Raw genomic sequence first — 20,497 nt, forward strand, 5'->3', positions numbered from 1 at the left:
GCTCGTCCCTGGGAGACATCTTGCTCGATGTACCCTCATCCAACTCGGGATGATCCAGAGGAGAGACCGTTCCACATCCATTAACCAATGATGTGAACGGGAGAGTAGGAACAGCAGAGAACCAAAATTGCGTTGGACTAAATCCACTTTTAATTATGTGGTCCCTGACCCGGACACACACTTCACTTCTTGTAAGTGACCAAGGTTCTCTTCCTTCCTCCACGAGGCCCAAACTGAGGCACAGTCCATATTGCTCTGCCTTCCGTAGACGAACGAGCGTTCTCCCTATCGACGAAAAAGGGCTACCCAACTCCAACAGGGCTAGCTTCGCCGACGATCTCACAGCAGGGAGGTCACGTGATCCTGCTCCCATCCTCATCGCCAATGTTGTGTCTTGACGAACGAGAGAGTATAACTTATTTATAATAGGCGGAGAAACTAGTTAACTAGTTAGTTTGCATCAAAACATTGAAAATAATTGCTTTCCTTAATTTTACACTATTATTACCATCAAATTCCAGCTCCTCAACCCAAAAAAACATATAATTTGATACTAAAATTACACTTCTATCATAAATATAACCTCTAAAATCAGTGATTAAAGTTTTTCAAGATGTGAGCGATACCTAGTGGTTAAGATTTGAAAAAGGGGCATCTCTCGCTAACCGGTTGGCCGATTTTAAAAATTATTTTTTTGGAAGTGTAAATTTAATAGCATACATGCCATTTTTAAATATTTTTTCAAATAATTCAACCATGGGTATATTGCATTTGGTGAAATAACCTATATTATTTTTTTCCTTTCAAATCTTGATACATTGGTTCAATACAGTTTTTATAAATATAATATCGAATATTAAAAAAACATTCTTGGGGGGGGGGGTGATATTGAAAATTATTTAGAGAAAACGAATTTTTGTAATATTATTACTATTACTATAAAAATGCCTCAAAATTGGGAGGCCAATGCCCCTTATGATTCCAGCGCCACAATGTTGTAAGGACAATAGGCTAAATAAACAATCGTTATTTAGTTTCTTTTAATTGGTGTCACAGAACCAACATAAGAGCCAATTATTGTGTATGCGGGGCCTGATGAAAAAATACATATGCAGTTCTTTCATTTATTAAAATGATTTTTTTAATAAAATATTTCACTTTTTTAGAAAATTAATTTATGGGATTTTCCTTATTCCATAAATAATCTTTTATATATATATATTGTGCATATTAATTAAATTACTTTTTTTAGCAAATAGTTTTACTTACTTTTTTCAAATGACCTTTAATTCTTGTCGTGATAACATCTAAGTCAAAGCTATAAATCAAAGTAGCAAAATGTGCATATTAGATTAAAAGCCTAAAAGATTTTCTTACGAGAAAACTCTTTTCATCGCAAGATGTCGCTCTTAATATAGCACCGATGATATTAATTTATCCTTTTTCGTCTTGACAAATATAATTTATCATCTCCTTTTGCAGAATTCACCTTATTAGTTCAATCAATGGTGGCTGCGTAGGTTCTTATGGAGTAGTTCATGCTATTCCCAGCAACCCTAGCGGATTAAAAAAGTATTATGGTACCCAACTAAATATGGAAAAAAATTAATCACTGCGATTTCGAAAAAAATCCCGTCTCATCCTTTACAAATAACGTCTCCTGTGAAAGTCGATCTAGACTAATACTGATAGAAAGCTATTTGTGTCGAAGGGAAAAGAAAGAAACCTACAAATTGTGGAATTTCAAATGGCATGCTTTTGAAAAAATATTTTTATCTTTTTATTTTCTTCACTTCTAGCTAGGATTGAAGAAAATAAAAACAAACAAAATAATTAATGATAGCTAGAACGTGTAATATACTACGTATTATACGTTCACACCTCATACTTTAAAGTTAAAGTATTTTGTCACTTTGAAAGAGGTTATGATAAAATTTGAACAATTGAAATGCCATAGTTAGTAACACCATAATTTCAGCTGTTGTAGTTACAATAAAAGACCAATAAGGATAGGTTTTAAGATTGATTAGTTCTTTTGAAGTTGTGAATCATTTTCTATTATTCATAAATGAAGAATAGTTTTGCGGCCTGCCTAATGTTTAGGGGGGTTTGGACTGTTTTATATTTGGTCTAAAATTGAAATAAATTTGTATTTAATAGTTTTGTATTATATAGCCATTTTTCAATAAATATAAATTAATAGGTTCTGCAACCCATAAAAATATTTCATATAGCAATGTGGCCCATTATATTAAAATATCCGCGATATTGTACATTTTCATTGAAATTGATATTGTATTCAGAAAATCAACCTGTTAAAAAATTGTACAAAGAGACTCCATTTTATTTTGATAAATATACCTCGGCAAAAAGGTTGTGCAGGGGGTCAGCTGGTCTCTAAGGTGGATCGAAACCTATTCCCACCACGATCCTGAGTATCAAAGCCCCTTCGAATATATTGTAATACACCTCGGGCCTTGGGTCACGCTAGTGAACCACTTCTCCACAAGGAGGATCAGAATCTATTGCCGCCGCTATCTTGAGTATCAATGCCCCTTTATAATATCCTATGATACAACCCAGGCAACGGGTTGTGCAAGTGAATCTTTGAGCCAAAAGTTAGATTATTAGCCACTGCTTCCCTGAGCATCAAGGTCCCCTTTTAATATCCTATAATATATCCTACCCACAGGTTGTGCGAAAGACCCAAAGGTTCAAGAGGTGGATCATTACCCTTCGCCACCGCTTCCATGACCATCAAGTACTCCTTTTCGATATCCTATAATACACCACAGCCCATGAGTTGTGCAAGTGAGCCGCTGGTCGAAATGGTGGATCATTAGCCACTGCCACCGCTTCATTGAGTATTAAGGACTTCTAATAGTCTATAATAGACATCAGCCCACGGGTTGTGCAAGTGAAATTGTGCATGGAAATCCCCATCATTCCCAATCTCAGGAATTAAATGAGAGAGCAAATGGAGATATTCAAAACATTCTTCTTATGATGTGGCAACGTGACAACAAGACAACTAAGTTGGCTGATGGATAGTGGTTTGTTAAGTATCCCAAGAATCACCGCTTTCGCTCAGGTATTGGACGAACTTCATACCAAGCAATGTATGCCTATCTGATAAAGGTCGTACTTGAGGGCTTACATTTATCCAAAGAGTGTGATATAACCACGGAGTAATGTCTGTGTGTGGAAATATAGACCATGAAAGGCCCGAAGTGGAGGGCATATAAAGAATACAACTTGATCACAAGAAATGGGTAAGATGTCTCTTCGACTTCTCAAAATACCATGCCACACACAAAGTTGTGAACATGCAGTATAATAAGTAACCAACGCTTCAGCTCAAATTTGTGGACAAGAGAGACGAGACGGATATATCTGTGTTTAATTTTCCCTATTAAGGAAACAATAAAATATTTGTAGCATAGTTTCTTTTTGGAAAGGTTATCGAGAAAAAAAAGAAATTAAATATTCATAATAAATGAAAAATATCAAACTTATAGAATATAAAAATATAAATATGATTAAATAAAAAGAAATCAACACTAGAAATTAAGGAATAATGAATAAATAATTTTATTTTTCAGAGTTTAATTGACAGTTTTCACAGTCCAAAATTATAAATTGCAAAAATAGTGTTTTATTTCGCATAAATTAACAACAAAAGTATATTTGATAATAACATATTATCTATTTTGTATTTAAAAAATGAGACTTAGTAATAAAAATGATGAGGAACATTTGAATAAATCCGCGTAATACGCAGTACCAAAATAGAATATATGTTCTTAAGCAACATGTTTGGAACTAAAATAATCATAACATGAGGCAAGTTAGAGAAAGTTTGTTAAAATATTGTTGCAACATATATTTTTTATATATAATATTTAAAAAAATAAAAATTCTGTAACTTGATTTAAATCGATAATTTTAATGAAAACCCACTAAAATTTCTTTTTTCTTGACATTTACAGATTTTCACATCAAAACGCGTCCATGGAGGACCATTTTTTTGGACGTTTGATGGTTATTTTCTTGTTTAGAGGAATAAAGTACAAAATGAAAAATATCTGTCGATATTAAATTCCCAACTTTTGTATTTTCGGTACAGTCTAATATATATAGATAATATCTTAATATATGTATATTAAAAATATGTTATTACGTCATTATCAAAACCTTATTTGTATATTGTAGACAAAAAATTAACTATTACAATTTAAAAAATAAGATATTTTCCTCTAATTATCCTATTTTATTCGTTCCTAATTGAAATGTGCAAATTTAGACATTTTAAGGGGATTTCAACTACCATTTAATTATATTTTAAATGAATATCTCTCTACCTTTCTTTGGCGAAAAATAGTATAGTATTCAATGCTTGTGTCAAGTTTATTTTCTTTATTATTGCCATTTGATGAAGTTTCCTGAAGATTTATTGGAAATTTGTCCATTTTTTGGTGGAAAAATATTAATTTTGAGCCGACAAGATGACAGCTCTTTCAATTATGATGTAACTTTTGACGTCAATAAAAGCACTCTTTTATGATAAGTTATTTTGATGCAAATTATAATTATTTTCATTATTCATTTCAAAATGATCAATTCTATTTTTACTATTTATCTCATCAATTTGGGATAAACATCTTAATTATGCAGTGAATCTAAAATTTTCTTATATCCAAAAATAAAAATACTTCAACACATTTTTTTGTGCAAATTTCTTTGTTTTTGTCCAGATATAGACAAAATAAATATATATTTAAAGGTTATAAATGTTTTTGTTTATTCCATCACCAAAAAATTAACATGATAGCCCTGACAATTCGAAGAATGTTTTGAAGGAAAGCTGCTTAGACATTTCATTAGATCAGCTGCAAATAACAGTGACTAGAGGGGGGAGAGAGAAAGAAATGATGAAGGACATTAGCAAGAATTACTCGGATGTCGATCCTCAATTCTACTTTGAGTCCAACAAGGATTTACAATTATAACTTTGGAACAAATAATCTAGGTTACTCTCCGTCTTTTATGAGCAGTCCGGGTTTGTATAAAATTCCATCTAATAGAAAAGGAAGTTCACTATTCAAGAATTAAATGATAATTACAACAGCTTATGATAGGAAATACACTACTCAGATTTTTTAAGAAAAAGCTTCAACTTACATAAAAAAATGACATTATATGTCGACTACAGGGACGTTTTTTTTGTGTGTGTGGGGCAAATATTTTCTTTAAAGGAAATAATTTTTATTTTATTTCTAGAGTGACCTTTTTTTAATCCCAGTCTTCTTATGGCCTTTTTGTTTAATAAATACTGTCCATATTTCATATAATGACGTTTAAAAAAATAATATTCATTTTAAATACCTTTTAAAATAATAATCAAAGGAAGGGGTTGTGACTCTCCACCCCCCTCTGTTGCGACGGCCCTGGTCGAATATATATATAATTCGAATAAATTTAAAACATAAATTATAATACCACTTCACCTAGGGGCATTGACAACCCGACATCCCATGTACGCGTGTTGATAACTACTAAATTATTGAAATACATACAAAATATCGTAAGGCCACTCAATGGGTAGACGGTAGTTCAAATATAGACCTTCTGAGAGTTTTAGCAGTCGTATTCAAACCTTGTTTTACTTTCGTAATCAGGGTTTTTAGTTGACTGGGAAAAGAGCCTTATTGTTGCAATTCAATACATAACTTTAAAAAATAATTTAAACAAAGGCTGAGTTTTAATAGATTTCAATCTGGTGGCTCATCTACTCAGTCTGACACTCTGTTAAGTATTATACTCGTAACATATATCGTCTACAGATGATATGGGATCGGCACTTCACCAAACACATTGACAGGGAGAATGTAATGCTTGCGAAGTAGAATTTGCATTGTTCAGATGGTTCACCTCACTGGAAACTTTGGAAGTAACTAGTTACAACACGAGATATAGGCAGTATAGACAAATTCTAAGAACGCCAACCAAATTGTTATATATATATATATTGGACAATTTAATAAAAAAGTTAATTAATTTTTTTTCTGAATCTAAACATACATTCAAACTTGTCTAATATACCTTTACTCATAATAGTTGAATAGCTTTGATATACTGGGTCATGTGAAACCATGGTGTACCATTACTATAGATTAACTTTTCGAGGTACAGTGATTGTAATTTCTAAATTCCCGATGTTTCACGCGACAGCTGACTTTTTAAGCTTTCGAATTAGTTAGTGTAATTGTGTATATCATTTCTGTAAACAAAAATGGAAGCAAAAATAAATCTAATTGTTTCTTTGATTTGTGCTAGGGACAGCACACCTCGGATGAAAAACATTCACTGTCGACCCTGTCTTCAACAAGCAGAACAATCGGGTTGTTTGCTTTGAAGACACTTCTAAATACCTCCGCCACGTGTCCAAGACAAAACACCCGGCCTCTGTGATGATGCTTGGGGTTGTGGCTTCGACCGGAAACGAAATGCAGCCGATTTGGTTCAAGACTGGGTACAGGCTGATGTGAGCCGACCACTTGCAGATCTTGAAGACCAAGATACTCCCGTTGGTGCTCAAGATCACCAAGAAGTCGGGCAAGGCGTCCTACGTCTTCCAGTAGGATGGCGCACCTACCCACATAGCCAATGTTGTGCAAGCCCAGATGGAAGAGAACATGGAGTTTTTGCCCAAGACCTTCTGGCCTCCTCAGAGCCCCGATCGGAATCCTTTGAATGATTCCATCTGGTGACAAGTCGAGTCCAAGTCCTGGACATCAAACCACAGCAATGTTACCTACCTGAAGTCCTCTGTGGAGAAGGAGTGGAAGCCCATGAGAAGGGACTACATTGCCAGAGTGTGCTCCACCTTCCGTGTCCGCTTGAAGGCTGTCACTAAGAGCAAAGGAGGTCAAATTCATAAATAATATCTGTCATTGTGTGGTTAATAAATGTCTTTCAGAAATCTATCACGTCTGACTTAATTCAAACTAAGGAGGAACAAAAGTTTGCTCCCGTTGATTAGTGGTACTCCATTTCACACGACCCGGTATAGTAATTAGGAGCTACGAGGTCTACAGTTCCAATTAATAATTAACGAAAATATACCTCGTTATCTTCTGAAGTACAGCCCACGTCTCCTATTGAGTCCACTTTCTGAGTGACGATTTTGCTTAAAAAATACACAATGCCATTAGATAGATTTTACACACAGTTTTCAGGTTTTCATTAGGAACAGAGGTGTTTTTTTTAGAGGGCTAAAGCTCCTTAATCCCCCTCTTCCTGCGGTTCAACTACTCGTGAGCAATCCTACTATTTCTGCACTATATATAAACTATCCATTTATTATATTATACTATTTCCAATTGCAGTTCTTGGCGTCTCTTTTTCTGTCAATACTAACATGAGTCATGAATCATGACTCATATATTAACAAAAAAATGAATCATGTCTTGGGATGACCAATGGCCTATAACTACTCTCCTTATGAGGTTAATTATTAATATTCATACTTTTACGTTTTTTCTCTAAAATAATTAAATTTTTGTGCAAGACTTGTTTTTAGTAAGTGTAGTTTTTATTCATAAGTAATCTTAAATACAGGGTCGTGCTCTACAATTGGATTAAACTTTGAATTTATCCAGATCCTGAAGAAATAAACTGTGACGCATTAAATGGTTTTATTTGATAGCATAGATTATGATAGCATATTATTTTTCAATATGACTTCCATGGGCCTCAATCACTGCCTCCATTTTCCCACGGAGTAATCATTTTACTTCATAAAAAAAAAATCTTCCATAAACGGTCCCAGAGTTGGGAATATTAATTTTACGGTCAAATGATTGTTTTAGTATTTAGTATCTTTTGAATATAAGCAGTTTTGAATAAAAAAAGTTTGCATTTTGGGGTATATCTATCCATTTTTCACTGTGTTGAATTTTTTCTAAAAATAGACGCTTAATGAAATAAAAAATGAGAATTTCAAAACTGTACAGGTGTGTGCGTCTAAAACTGAAAACTCCTTCAAATTTTACGCCATGCCCATATTCGTAATTTTATTGAGTTGAAACCGGTTTATACTTCGAGGCAAGGGTCTTGACTAGTTATAAACAAAACTCCAGCAAAATCTAAATAGCAACAGTGAAACAACAGCCGATAATATGGAGAGATGTCGAGTCACAATTTTGAAATTTTCCGAGCGGGGAAAAACTCCCACTGAAATGGCCATGGTTCTGAACTGCAGCCTCACCACCGTTTACAGTGTGGTAGCCAAAGAGACTCCTGAGGTGACCACAAGATCTAAGTAAAGGCCTCGAAGGTCGGACGTAAATGGTTGCTGCCGTAAAAAAGTCTGTCGATGACAAGAGAGGCAAGGTACCGTCAGCGGCCTCTCCAGGGAGTTCAACGTTGGTGGAAGGACCATGGACCGCCTAGCTAAGAAATATCTTGTCCTTAAGGTCTACAAGAGAACCCCTCGCAAAGCCCTCAAGCCTGTAGACAAGAAAAAACGCCTTGCAAGGTTGAAGATTCTTCTCAAAAGGGGTTAAGAAAAAGGCCTCACTCGCCTGATTGTTCGCCACTTGACTTTGCAGTGTCTGGGCGTTTAAAGGGCATGCTGTCGGGAGTCCAATACAAGTCCAAGAACCAGCTGAAGTCTTCCCTCAAGAATGGCCGAGCCAACCTGGACCAGAGGTTCATCGCCAAGTAATGCAGCAAGTTCCAGTCCAGGATGGAGCTGGTAGTGGAGAACATGGGCAGCCATATTGAATAGACATGTGTCTAAGACTCTCATCTTTCATATTAAATAAATTAATTCGTCGACCGCTATTTTAATCACTCATCAATGTTAATAGAACAAGGTTAGAAAACCAGAAAATGGTTGGTCTAGCACAGCAGATTTATTAAATAAATCTTTCTTTCTATTTCTGGTGACGTCATTGGCACGAGTCTTGGTTACTAATACTACATAAATTTTAAAAAGTAAAAATTAGTGGTTACTTAATATTTCTTAAGCGATATTTTACTGAATATAATATCAAAAGTAAATTTTTAAATTTCATAAATTATTATGACATGGACATAACACATATTCATAAATACTATGCTATAATATTTTTTTTCTTCATATATTTAATTTAATTAGGTAGTTAAAACTAAAAGCGTCTGTGCAGTGTCTATTTGTAAAAATCCCCAAGAGGCGTTTTCATACCACCGATTCCCGAAAGACCTTGCCAGAGGGAAGGCCTGGATTTTAGCTCGTCGAAGAAAAGACAAATGCAATACTTATAAAGTCCAGAATTTGCGCTCATCATTTTGATCCTTAGTATTTAATAATTTATTGAATCTAAAAACTTTCTTTTGACATTATATTTAGTAAAATATCGCTTAAGAAATTTAAAGTAACCTCTTGTATGTTAATGATTTCATTTATTTAAATGTTTATTTTTTAAATTTATGTAGTACGCGGGGTTAACTCACAAACACAAAAATACACTATGTATTTTGTTGTCAGCTGTCGATAAGGAGGAGTCGAAATTTTCAAATTCAGGAATACTTGATTTACTTCGTGAAACCTTTAAAAATAACTTTCATATTTCTATATTATAGATCTATTAACATTGAGATCTCCTAAAATTTATTTCCTTAAAGTCGCTAATATTATATGTTATACAATGAGTAATCAAAAACTAATGGCCAACACTTGGAAATAAAATCCGTCTTCCTCCTATCATACTTCAAATACACTAAAAAGACTTAAAATTATTTAAAAAAAATTCCAGATCTACATGTTCGAATCCATAGAGCATTCCCAAGTATTTACCCGAATAAATGAATGTTATACAATCACCTTGTACACCTTTTGAAGCTAAGACACCCTTTGAGACAATACAGGCAGTATTATAACGTATGTTTATAATAGTAAGTTAAATAAGGATAGATAAATTAAGAAAAAAATAATTACAACTAAAAAAACAATTATATTAATTGTAACTAGAAGTCAAAAGCAGAAAATCAGACAAATTTATCAGTACAAATGATACGATATAGAAGTTATCATAATTTATCATAAAAAAAAAATAGATTCAACAAATTATGAGTGACACTATACGTATACAAAATGAAATGAGACATTTTTACACAGAAATAAATATACTTATTAGCAGAATAGTGCATTGCAGACAAAACTATCGAAAAAAGATAGCACATTATGTTTAGGAGTCTAGAATTATATTCTACTTATTTTCCAATGACTAAAGATGCGCACATGTAATTAAGAAATCAAGGGCCCAGGTTATATAGATTATACATCACAAACTCCACCTTTTAAATGGAATTGTGATTGAGATAAGCTATTTCTGCGTTATATACATAAAGAAAACTGAAGGATTTTTATAAATGAAATATTTTTCTTAGGGTAAGAGACGAAGCAGAGTTGACTTAAGAACTTCAGAATTTCAATAAAGGAGCTCTCTAATCCTTCCTAAAATAATGCATCTGTTAAGAATTACACTTTATAATGAGAAGTGTGCAAGGATAAGAGAAGAGTTGTGCGCAGCTATTCTGCTTTGGTCCGACCAGAGAAGGATAACGTGGAAGTTAATTATCTGTCCTAAAAAGTATGGAGGATTGTGTATAATCTCAATTAATTTTTTTTGGAAAACACTTTTATTTAAGCGGTTCAAAAGATTGATGAATGAAGAATGCACATGGTCTGAACAATTAAGAAAAAATATGGAGGTTAAGAGTCACCTTAACCTTTTGACACATTTCGAGGTAAGGGACTAAAATAAATAATCGGACTTTTAAAATTACGTTGGGCTTTTTGGAACGAAGTTGCAAAAATAAGCAATTACATTTGCATAAAAATCCTTCCCTTAATGACATGATAGGAACCCATATTAAATAATGAACGTTTTAATTTTTTATCTGTTATGTGCATCTTAATTTTAAAGTTAATTACGGTTCATAGAATACAAATTGACCCAAGGGATTCCTTGTTCAACTTTATAAGAGGAACGACCAACAAGTCGATTTGACTTACAAATACAAACTGATGATAACGTCAAAAGTCAATACGTAAGACAAATAAATAGAAAGAGGGATTCATGCAGAGAGACAGCTCCAATTTACAAGATTTTTGGGGCTATGTCTAGCAACTTATTTCGAATTTTCAACATTTTGGTTCCGATACAGTGTAATAACAAACATATTTACTTAGGATTTGCTTTTTTTGTAAATCCGACACTGCCAATAATTTTTTGTTTAAATGCTGTGCCACGGAAAAATACAGAGATAGAATAGTGAAAATAGCAATAGAAAAAAGTTAATGTACTTCTATACAAAAAAAAAAAAAAAAAAAAAAAAATGGAAATCTACCAAATGTTTTCCTTTTCTAATCTCAAAACAGTAATTTATTTGACCAAATAGCCCATCTTTACTTATATTATTCTTACTCTCCGTTTCCAGAATACAATTTCGTGTGTTGATCCCCCGTAGGCGTTGTATATATATTGCCCATTTTATTGTTTATATGAAGACATTTTGGCTATGCTATACAAATAGAAATGTATAGCTATACTTATAATGACATATTACTAAGCAATGTTATATTATGGTATTGAATACATTAAGATGTGTAATTTGCATATTACGAATATATACGTGCATAATTCCTTTTAAAAATTGTGGAGAAATAATATAACAATTATAGCCTAATAGTAATTCGTGTATAAATAGCAGTTGGTATGATTGACTTATTTGGCTAAATACCAGGTGATTTTGGGCCTGTTTTCTGTTTCTTTTCCGAAGAAAGGTTGCATGATACAATAAAGGTAACGATATGAGTATTAATAACCAAGACTCGTTCCAATGACGTCACTAGAAGTAGAAAGAGAGAGATAGATTTATTTAATAAATCTGCTGTGCATGCATGTGTATTTTCTTATTGTTGCCTAACCTTGTTCTATTAATATTGTCACTGATCCAAGGTTAATAGAAATACAAGGTTATACCATAACTATAGTTGATAATATTGTAGAGAAAAACGCGTGCAATGAGGAGGGGGAAAAAGACATATGGTATCATTGTTTAAAATACTGATGTGATTATCATCTGCCTGCTTTATTATGATTTTTGAGGGTATAACGAATGTATTTATTAGCAAAATGTTTAATGAAGATATACTACGTATAATTGACTTCGAAGTTTTTTATCCGTTACAGTAGATTTGAAAACGTCACACTCCATGAAATTGTAATTCATTATGAACCTTATTCTCAGAATAATAGCTAATGAAACGACAAAGTTGAGTATTTGAAATATATTTGAAGCTCAAAGTTTAAAAAAGAAGGCTTTAATTAAATATAATCTACATACTAAAAAATAAACCATTAAACATTTAAATTAAATATACAAAATTAGACAATTAAAATCATATAACTATTAATAATGATAAATTATAAATACAGAATATTGAAATAATAGATTGATCCAGATAATTTTTTCTTGTTTTAACATCGGAATTCAGTTAAATATGTCATAATTTTAGGTTGCAATACACAAGCGAGACGTGGAGTTTAATCAAAAAGATAATCACCCCTCTTCTTCATGTGGAAGTTGCTATATACAATTGTGCACAGGATAGATATATCTCTACCGATGAGATCTAACTAATTATTAATAATAAAGTAAATGTCAAAATAATAAAATTAGACAATAACTATACTAATAAAAAAATGTTATAAATAAATTCATCGTAAAGATTTAGAGCAAAAGCTAATTATGTAGTAATGTCCGGCGATATTACTCCCTATTAAGAGCATCAAAAAAGATTTTCCCCCGTTATTTAGGTATGCTTATATAACAACATACTATTATCATGATGGATATACACAATTGTTAATTATAATGCAACACCCAATGTAACTACCCTCGTTGTTGTGACCATTTAAACAGTTGTTTTTGCCTTTTATGAGTTTTCTGAACAAAATTTCTTGGAGCCCATCAACCATAGCTAAGCCTTAAGTGATAAAAAAGTAATATTTATTGACTATGTAATATTGGAAAACCTAATTATCATACCCAAGTCTTAAAGCGAAGTAAGTAGTCTCAGACAAACTAGTTGCAAACCATCCAAAGCATGTTGTTGTGACCATTTAAGCAGTTGTTTTTGCCCTTTACTGAGTTGTGTATCATTATACTTGATATGTTTAGCTAAAATAGAATCATATTTTATGGTTAGATTTAAAAAAAAAAATTGAATACTTACTGTGAGATAGTACAAAATTCAGAGTTCCATTTCGATATTCGTAAATACTTTTTACTGATAACTTGATCATCATTTGGTGTGGATGACTCAAAACATTTTTATATGTATTTCTATATATGACATCAGTACCAACATCCTCCATTAATTTAATGATGGTTCCTCGGGAAGGGATATGTTTACCCTTGTATTTCTCCATAAATTTTTTTGAACGTAGATGATTAGCAATGGATAAGGTTATATTACATGCAATAAGCATCGTTGTGAGATCAAAGTTAAAGTCTGACTTGATGTATTCATCGTTAAATTGATTTTATAGATTAATATCCATACTCTTGTTATGAGATGAGGATAATGAGTGGCGTGTAACTAAAGGCACATTTATATCGACAAATCCGACAAACCATCTGTTTCTCATCCGGTAAGTATTTTCCAAATTCCTGGGCCTCTATTTTCATAAATCCAGACAGAAGGCGACGTCATTTTGGGGATTTTATTCAGTTCTCTATCGACTATCACCATCTCATATTATATTAATATTGAATAATAAAGGCGGGAATGATAACGTTCATGATTGATAGAAGAAGATGTATATTATTTAATCAATGATGCCATAAGTAATTCTTCTTTTCTCCTCGCACGCTTTTCTATTCTTACCAAAATTATCACCCTTAACCATAACGCGTCTACGACTGATGTTTCAATTGGTTGAATACATCAGATTGAAAATTCTAGCATGCCAGATTACATGATGGCTTAACCTTGTATTTTTATCAACCTTGCACTGATTATGTTTCTCCATCTTAACAATTGACAAAAAATGAAAACAAACGGACACTTATTCTTTCAGTCACCTAACCTCTTGCATACGTAGGGGGTAAAACTCAGCCGTGTTGCACTCCAAAAGGACTTGAATGAATTCAAAGTTTGTTCTTACTGCAGTGCACGACCCTTATATTTATTGTGTTTTGTCTGCCTGTTACCTATATACTTCAAAAGCTGATTTGTGACATGTGACATCTATGGGACACTCCACTTAAAATGATCAACCTTTTTCTCAACCAAGTAATATGGGCTTTGGTTCGTTGTTAAAAAACATATTTTTTCTACTTTGACACTTTTGAACAAACATACTTTTAAAAATATGTTACCCTTGCTTGATATTTGACGTGACTAGCTTCAAAAAAGAGATAACCCAAAGTACTTGGTCGTTAGTGGTTAGACTGTAGGGCCATTGTACCGTCATTGCTAACATCTCACTCTTGACACTTGTAGTCAGGTTCAAACAACTGGGTTAATAATATACATTTGACTCTTTATGGAACTCGTTAAAGACAAGTCTAAATTCATCACTAATTAACCATATTTTCTATCCTTCAAAAACCTTGAGCAATTTAATTCACTCCATGGATTCTCTCCTAATCCTATTAGTTACAACTTTACATGAACCTTTTATTTAATAGACAGATATTATTAATGAAAATCATTTCGCAAATATCAGCTCATCCATTCAAATCTGTCGTAAACACATTGCACAAAAGACAAAATATATCTAAGGTTTTTCCATGTTTGTGATATTTGGCAAATTTTACGATGTTTTTAATTAAATATTAATTGATTAGTACACACACTAATTGATAATAATCAATCATTTATTCTCAAAGTATACAAATTCAATTAATGAGATAAATAAAATATCATTATAAATACATAATCATGGATTATACAATACACAAGAGAAGGATCGTGATAGTGATGAAAATCGTTTGTGTTTTTGCATGTTAAAAAAAGAAACCGAGAATCAATATTGTATCCATGACATTTTGAAGAATGTTTTGGAAGAGTGCAAACTACCTGTCATGATAGATCAGCTACAAACAGCAGTGGCATGGGGGGGAGAAGGAAATTAACATGGACATTAGCAAGAATTCCTCTGATGTCGATCCTTTGAGTCTAAGAAGGGACTTACAATTATAACTCTTCCACATATCCTCCAGAGGACAATCAGGTTTTGACATATGATTGAATGTATTAGGAACAAAGTTGAAAATAATGACAATAGCTCATGAAAAGAAACTTAATTCGTCAGATTACAAATTCCAAAAAGTGGACTAGCTAAAGAAGAAACTAGATAGGATTTTTTCCCCCAGCTTGCTATACGTTAGTCGTCATAACATTCCTTTCTACTTTTCTATATATTATAACTTCAAGAATAGGTTTCTATTTATACTTCTGGCCTAATCATGAAAAAACAAATAGTTAATAGCGAAATGCCTTTATAGCTTTTCAAAATATTCTCAAGGAAGATCAAGGCACTTTGGCTTACGTTTGAGCCAGTTTTTGAAGTATTTCCAGGCAACAATAGACACGAGTCTTCTTTTGATCATTTGTCCGATTACCTGGGATTTAACATGAACAAATCTTCTTTACTCCTGAATTTTCATGCAATATCCTGTAGATACCAATGCCTAAAGATGCCACAACTTCCTAGTAAGTCACATGACGATTTGTTTTATTAGCTTATGCATAATAACCAATTTTTGACGACCTTCATGAAATTCGTTGTAGAGCGACCTCTCGCCTCACCTTAATCGTTTTAGTAGTTTTTTGTAGTAGTAGGTCAAAACGTCGACAGACAAAACGTTGACCGAATAAAACGTCCACCGATAGAACGTCAACTGACAGAACGTCGACCCGAAAATATTACATTTCCAAATATGAAAAACTGTTTCTACGACATTTCACTAAAGACATTTCCAGCCCAAAATATTTACCCAACCACCCCTACATAAACTAACAGTAAGGTACCCTCATAATCCCCCATTTTTACCTCGAAATTTGGGGTTATTTCGTGTACTGCTTGGCCTCAAAATGAGATTAAACCCGAAACATTCTCAAATTTTGGGGCCCCTTTTGGTATGTAAATGGAGGTGGGGTAAATTTAAATAGTTACGGTAGGTTTCATCCCATTTTGGGGCCAGACCGTACCCGAAAACATCTCGAACATTTGGGGATACATATGGGTTTGAGGGGCTCTTAGTGGTTGCTTAAATAGTGGTGGTGGGTTTCATCCCATTTTGGGAGACGGCGATGACTGAAAACACCCACAAATAAGGAGGATCGGGAGGGCCCCTTACTGGTAGTTTATATAGAAATGGTGCTCCTGAGGTATGTTTCAGGCGGGAAATGCCTGAATGGGAATTTCTGCAACACAATTTGGAGTAGCCCTTTATTTTATTTTATGATCGACCTTCGGTCAGTCGACGTTTTGTCCACACACCGTTTTTTATTGTACTGTAGAGTCGTGTATGTTCGCCATCTAAGTATAAAAGTAAACTCTAATGCAGAATTATTTTTAATTGGTAATTGAGGTGGCCTCTCTGCACTGCCGAAATATTATATAAATATAGCAATTTTTTTAAAAACAATTACTATGAATAAATTTGAAAAAGATTTACACTCCGAAAATTAATCATAAATTCGGAAAGCAATCATTCTTTATTTGCTGCTTCTACTACTCAGCAAATGGAGGTGGTAGGTTTTATATCTATAATATCAAATAAAAAGAAAATTTGTTGATAGTTTCCGTACCAAAGCAAACCTCCTTACTAAGAAAATTATCTCTGTAATCAAGACAAATTTTGCTACAAAAAAGAGGGATCATATTCGGCAAGGGTTTCTGAGAAAACACTTTGATAAGAAAAATTGTACTACTCACCAAACAAAAATATGAAGAGGAAATGGTGCATTGTAAATATTTCTCAGTATTGAATACATTTAAGTTAAGTATTACTGATGTAATAAAATAGTTTATATGAACGGGTTTTTCCCACTTTTTTTCAGACATTTATATTTTTTTATCTGTTATAAATAAAGTATATACCTTATTATTGATCTTATTTCTCTGCTATGTATGTATTACAACTAATATATTTTTTTATTTTTGCTGTTCAATGTCTTGTTGTCCTTTGAATGGAACTAATTCACAAAATACAGTGTACATTTTTATCTAGGATAATAGGATTAAAATACATTATTAATATATTCTACAATGTTCAACGGAAATTTTCATTGACTCTTTAAATCACTAAACATTTCATTGTATCCTATCATTTGTATATTTTACAAACAATTTTTGTTTTTATATATTACTCAGTCTCTGTGGCATTTTCCTTTGTCCAATATTTTCTATTTGTTTCCCATTGTGAATCCTGGATAATTCTTCTTCTTTGTCATGACTTTATAGCATATTATTAAATAATTAAAGGTTACTTTGTCCTTCTTTTTGTCTTGGTTCAATAAGTAATTACTATTGTTTACGGGAATTCATTTAACCTTATAATTTGATTTCCCCCTTGTATACTGAGTGGTCCATTCAAATCTGAATACTTTGAATTTTAAACTTGAACAAGATATAATGTATTAATTAAGAATATAATTTCAACAAAATTAATACTAACAATATATAGGGGTTTGATCACTCTTAATCATTAATGTAGCTGTCCTTAGCGGCAAGTAGCCTTCCAGGTGGTGGCGGAGGGCCTGACACCTACTGCAGATGTAGTCCTCTATCGTGGTCTCCTAGTGTTGACTGACAGTGGGTTTCAGGGCCTCGGTGTTTCCATGATGGATACTGCTCACCTCCACAGTTTCTTTCATTGCCCATGTCAAAAAAGACCTCTTTGCCTTCACAAGGCTCTTCCCCCCCATTTTTTTGATAGCTCTCTGAACAGTCTTGTATGAAACTCCGAGATCTCTTGTATGGGTCCTCATGAACTTGAGGGGATTGATCTGGCTTGTTTTCTTTAACTGCTCCGAGTCCAGTTTGGCCTTTTTGATAGAACCTTTCTCCCTCTCCAACGTTTCGGACTTGGTAACGGTGTAGATGGTGGTCCTGGAGACGAACAACTGCTTAGAGTGCGCGAATGGAAATTCGTCGATTACCTGGAAGTGTGATTTCCTCGACTTGTACGTAAGCTAGAGAGGTCAAATTTTTTTTTTCTTCTAACTAATTGTCTATGCTTTAATTTATCGAAATTTGTATTAATTTCAATCACTCAAACTTAATTAAGTATTGAATTAGTAGGTGCTCAAATTTCAATGTACCACCCGGTAATGATGATATTAATGATTAATTCATTGACTTTTCATTAGATCATGGAGTGTATAAATCGTAGTAATTATTATAATAAGACAGGTGTACCACATCATACTTGAATATATAAAATAAATAATATGTTGATATATGAATATTCATTCTAGAGTTGAACAATTATCGACTTGAGTCAAATAATTTTTGGGGTTTGGTTATTTACCTAAATTTATTCTCTGACTCAAATGGTGAGTGAATTTGTATATTCGAAATAACTCGAGTCAAATTCCCATTTTATTGAGTTGGCTTAAGGATTTTTATAACTTAACCTTATCAAATGTTTTGGGTTTCGAAACGATTCCTTGTGAAGTAAAAAATAGGACATTTGACAAGCGTTAATACTTTTTGTATTTGTAACCTGAACAGTGTTTTTTATAATTCTTTCATTCTTGAAGAGAGAACAATAAATATAAAGTATTTTGAATGTCACCCACTCCGACTCGACGACTCTGACACATAATTTTTTAATAATATATTTTATAGCCTGTATAAGTACTATTGAGACATTCGATTCTAGAGACTATAAATATCGTTTTATTTTAAAGCTATTGGTAGTTATTAATTATATGTAATAAATAGCTGTCCCAGGTATTAAGAAAATATTAGGAATTTAAGATATTTAACTTGATGAACAACTAAGGAAAAGGATGCAAATCTATCTATTGCTAATACATTCATTCCTTTCTGAACATAATTTATCCACTTGTAGCCAAGGAACAACAATGTTTTCCATTTTTTCTCTTAATTAGTGCTCAAAATGTTGATTAGTTGAATTCGAATGAACTCTTGATAAGCTGAGAGCAATTTCCAAACAATGATTGAATATTAGTTCCATAGTTGAGAAAAATTGGCAAGCTGCCAACTGGGTTTAAACCTTTTTTCCATTCTTTTCTCTCGGAGGAAAGGTTGCATGATACAACAAACGTAACGACGTGCTTTTTTGGACTCAGAGTTGAATTAACGATCCACATCCAAATAATTCCTGCCTATATGTCCTTGATAAATACGGAGTGGGATTTGTGTTTATTTAGCTCGCAGCTAATCTAATGAAAGGTAAGATAAGCTGTTCTTCTCCAAAACATTCTTCAAATTGTTAAGATTACCATGTTGATCTTAGGTTTCCTTTTGATTTAGAATATCGGAGAGTTAAATTTCCTACATCTCTAGCGATGTACCTAAGTTATTTTCTATTTAGTCATTATCGTTAATGAGTAATGAGGCTATTCTAATCTCTGAGGAGGCATACTAGATATATACCCCCGGTTTTGGTTACGAATTGCAAGATTTCATTATCAAAGATCCCACTGAAAGTATTTCAATATAATATAAATTAGTACATTGACTAATCTCTTTTCTTATCAAATTGATGGACTCAAATCAATGTTTAATGGCTCAATTCGACTAAACTCAAGTCAACACAACATTAATTAATTCCTTGATATCAAATCTATTTTCATTTTTACAGCATCGAAGTACACAAATAATCTGCTCTAAATTAGTCATGATATCATTATTTCGGTCAATAAATCTACGAATTGCATGCATGTAACATCTTTATTTAAGTACAAAGCCATAGACAAGAATCGATAATTAAATACTGACATACATACATACATAATATTGTACATGAATGTCTTATGAAGGAGCGGAAACTGTGGTTTTCCTTTTCTTGATATTGATAATTATGTTAAAAAACAAACCATGGATCCCTTTTTTTCATTAATCATTCATAGTATATCTTGTTGATGTTTACCTTGGTATATTCATGACGTTAGCATATTGTCACAAATCTTACGTGAAAGATCTTTCAAACATGAAACACTACGAAATGTCTTAAGATTAGATTAAGGACACCCAATAAAGTACTAAAAGAGATCAAGAATTTTCTTGAACTATCTTTTGAGATATAAAAGTGTGATGAACCAATTTCTTGCTTCAGTCTGATTCAAAACTCAACATGACCAAGACCAAGGAGTACAGTGAGGACATCCACCAGCTTGTAGTCAATTACCATAATCAAAGGGATAGCCACAAAGACATTTCTATCAAGTTTTCCATAC

General features: G+C 32.8%; 2 long non-coding RNA genes across 3 annotated transcripts; both read right to left on the bottom strand.

Moving 5' to 3' along the window:
- Positions 1 to 4,784: 4,784 nt before the first annotated feature.
- On the bottom strand, positions 4,785 to 7,323 carry LOC121120806 (uncharacterized). Of its 2 annotated transcripts, XR_005865211.2 has the most exons (5): positions 7,126 to 7,323; positions 6,348 to 6,912; positions 6,103 to 6,280; positions 4,956 to 5,992; positions 4,785 to 4,889 (listed from the first exon to the last, which is right to left on the bottom strand). It is a non-coding gene; the product is annotated as an uncharacterized lncRNA (long non-coding RNA). The 2 variants fall into 2 exon arrangements; XR_011780699.1 differs by having other exon boundaries at positions 4,956 to 6,280.
- Positions 7,324 to 12,936: 5,613 nt separating this feature from the next.
- LOC139905825 (uncharacterized) lies at positions 12,937 to 13,649 on the bottom strand. Its single transcript, XR_011780896.1, has 3 exons — positions 13,289 to 13,649; positions 13,102 to 13,233; positions 12,937 to 13,039 (listed from the first exon to the last, which is right to left on the bottom strand). It is a non-coding gene; the product is annotated as an uncharacterized lncRNA (long non-coding RNA).
- Between the last annotated feature and the right edge of the window lie 6,848 nt (positions 13,650 to 20,497).

This window comes from Lepeophtheirus salmonis, chromosome 6 (assembly GCF_016086655.4).
Source record: "Lepeophtheirus salmonis chromosome 6, UVic_Lsal_1.4, whole genome shotgun sequence".
Lineage (NCBI taxonomy): Eukaryota > Metazoa > Arthropoda > Copepoda > Siphonostomatoida > Caligidae > Lepeophtheirus > Lepeophtheirus salmonis.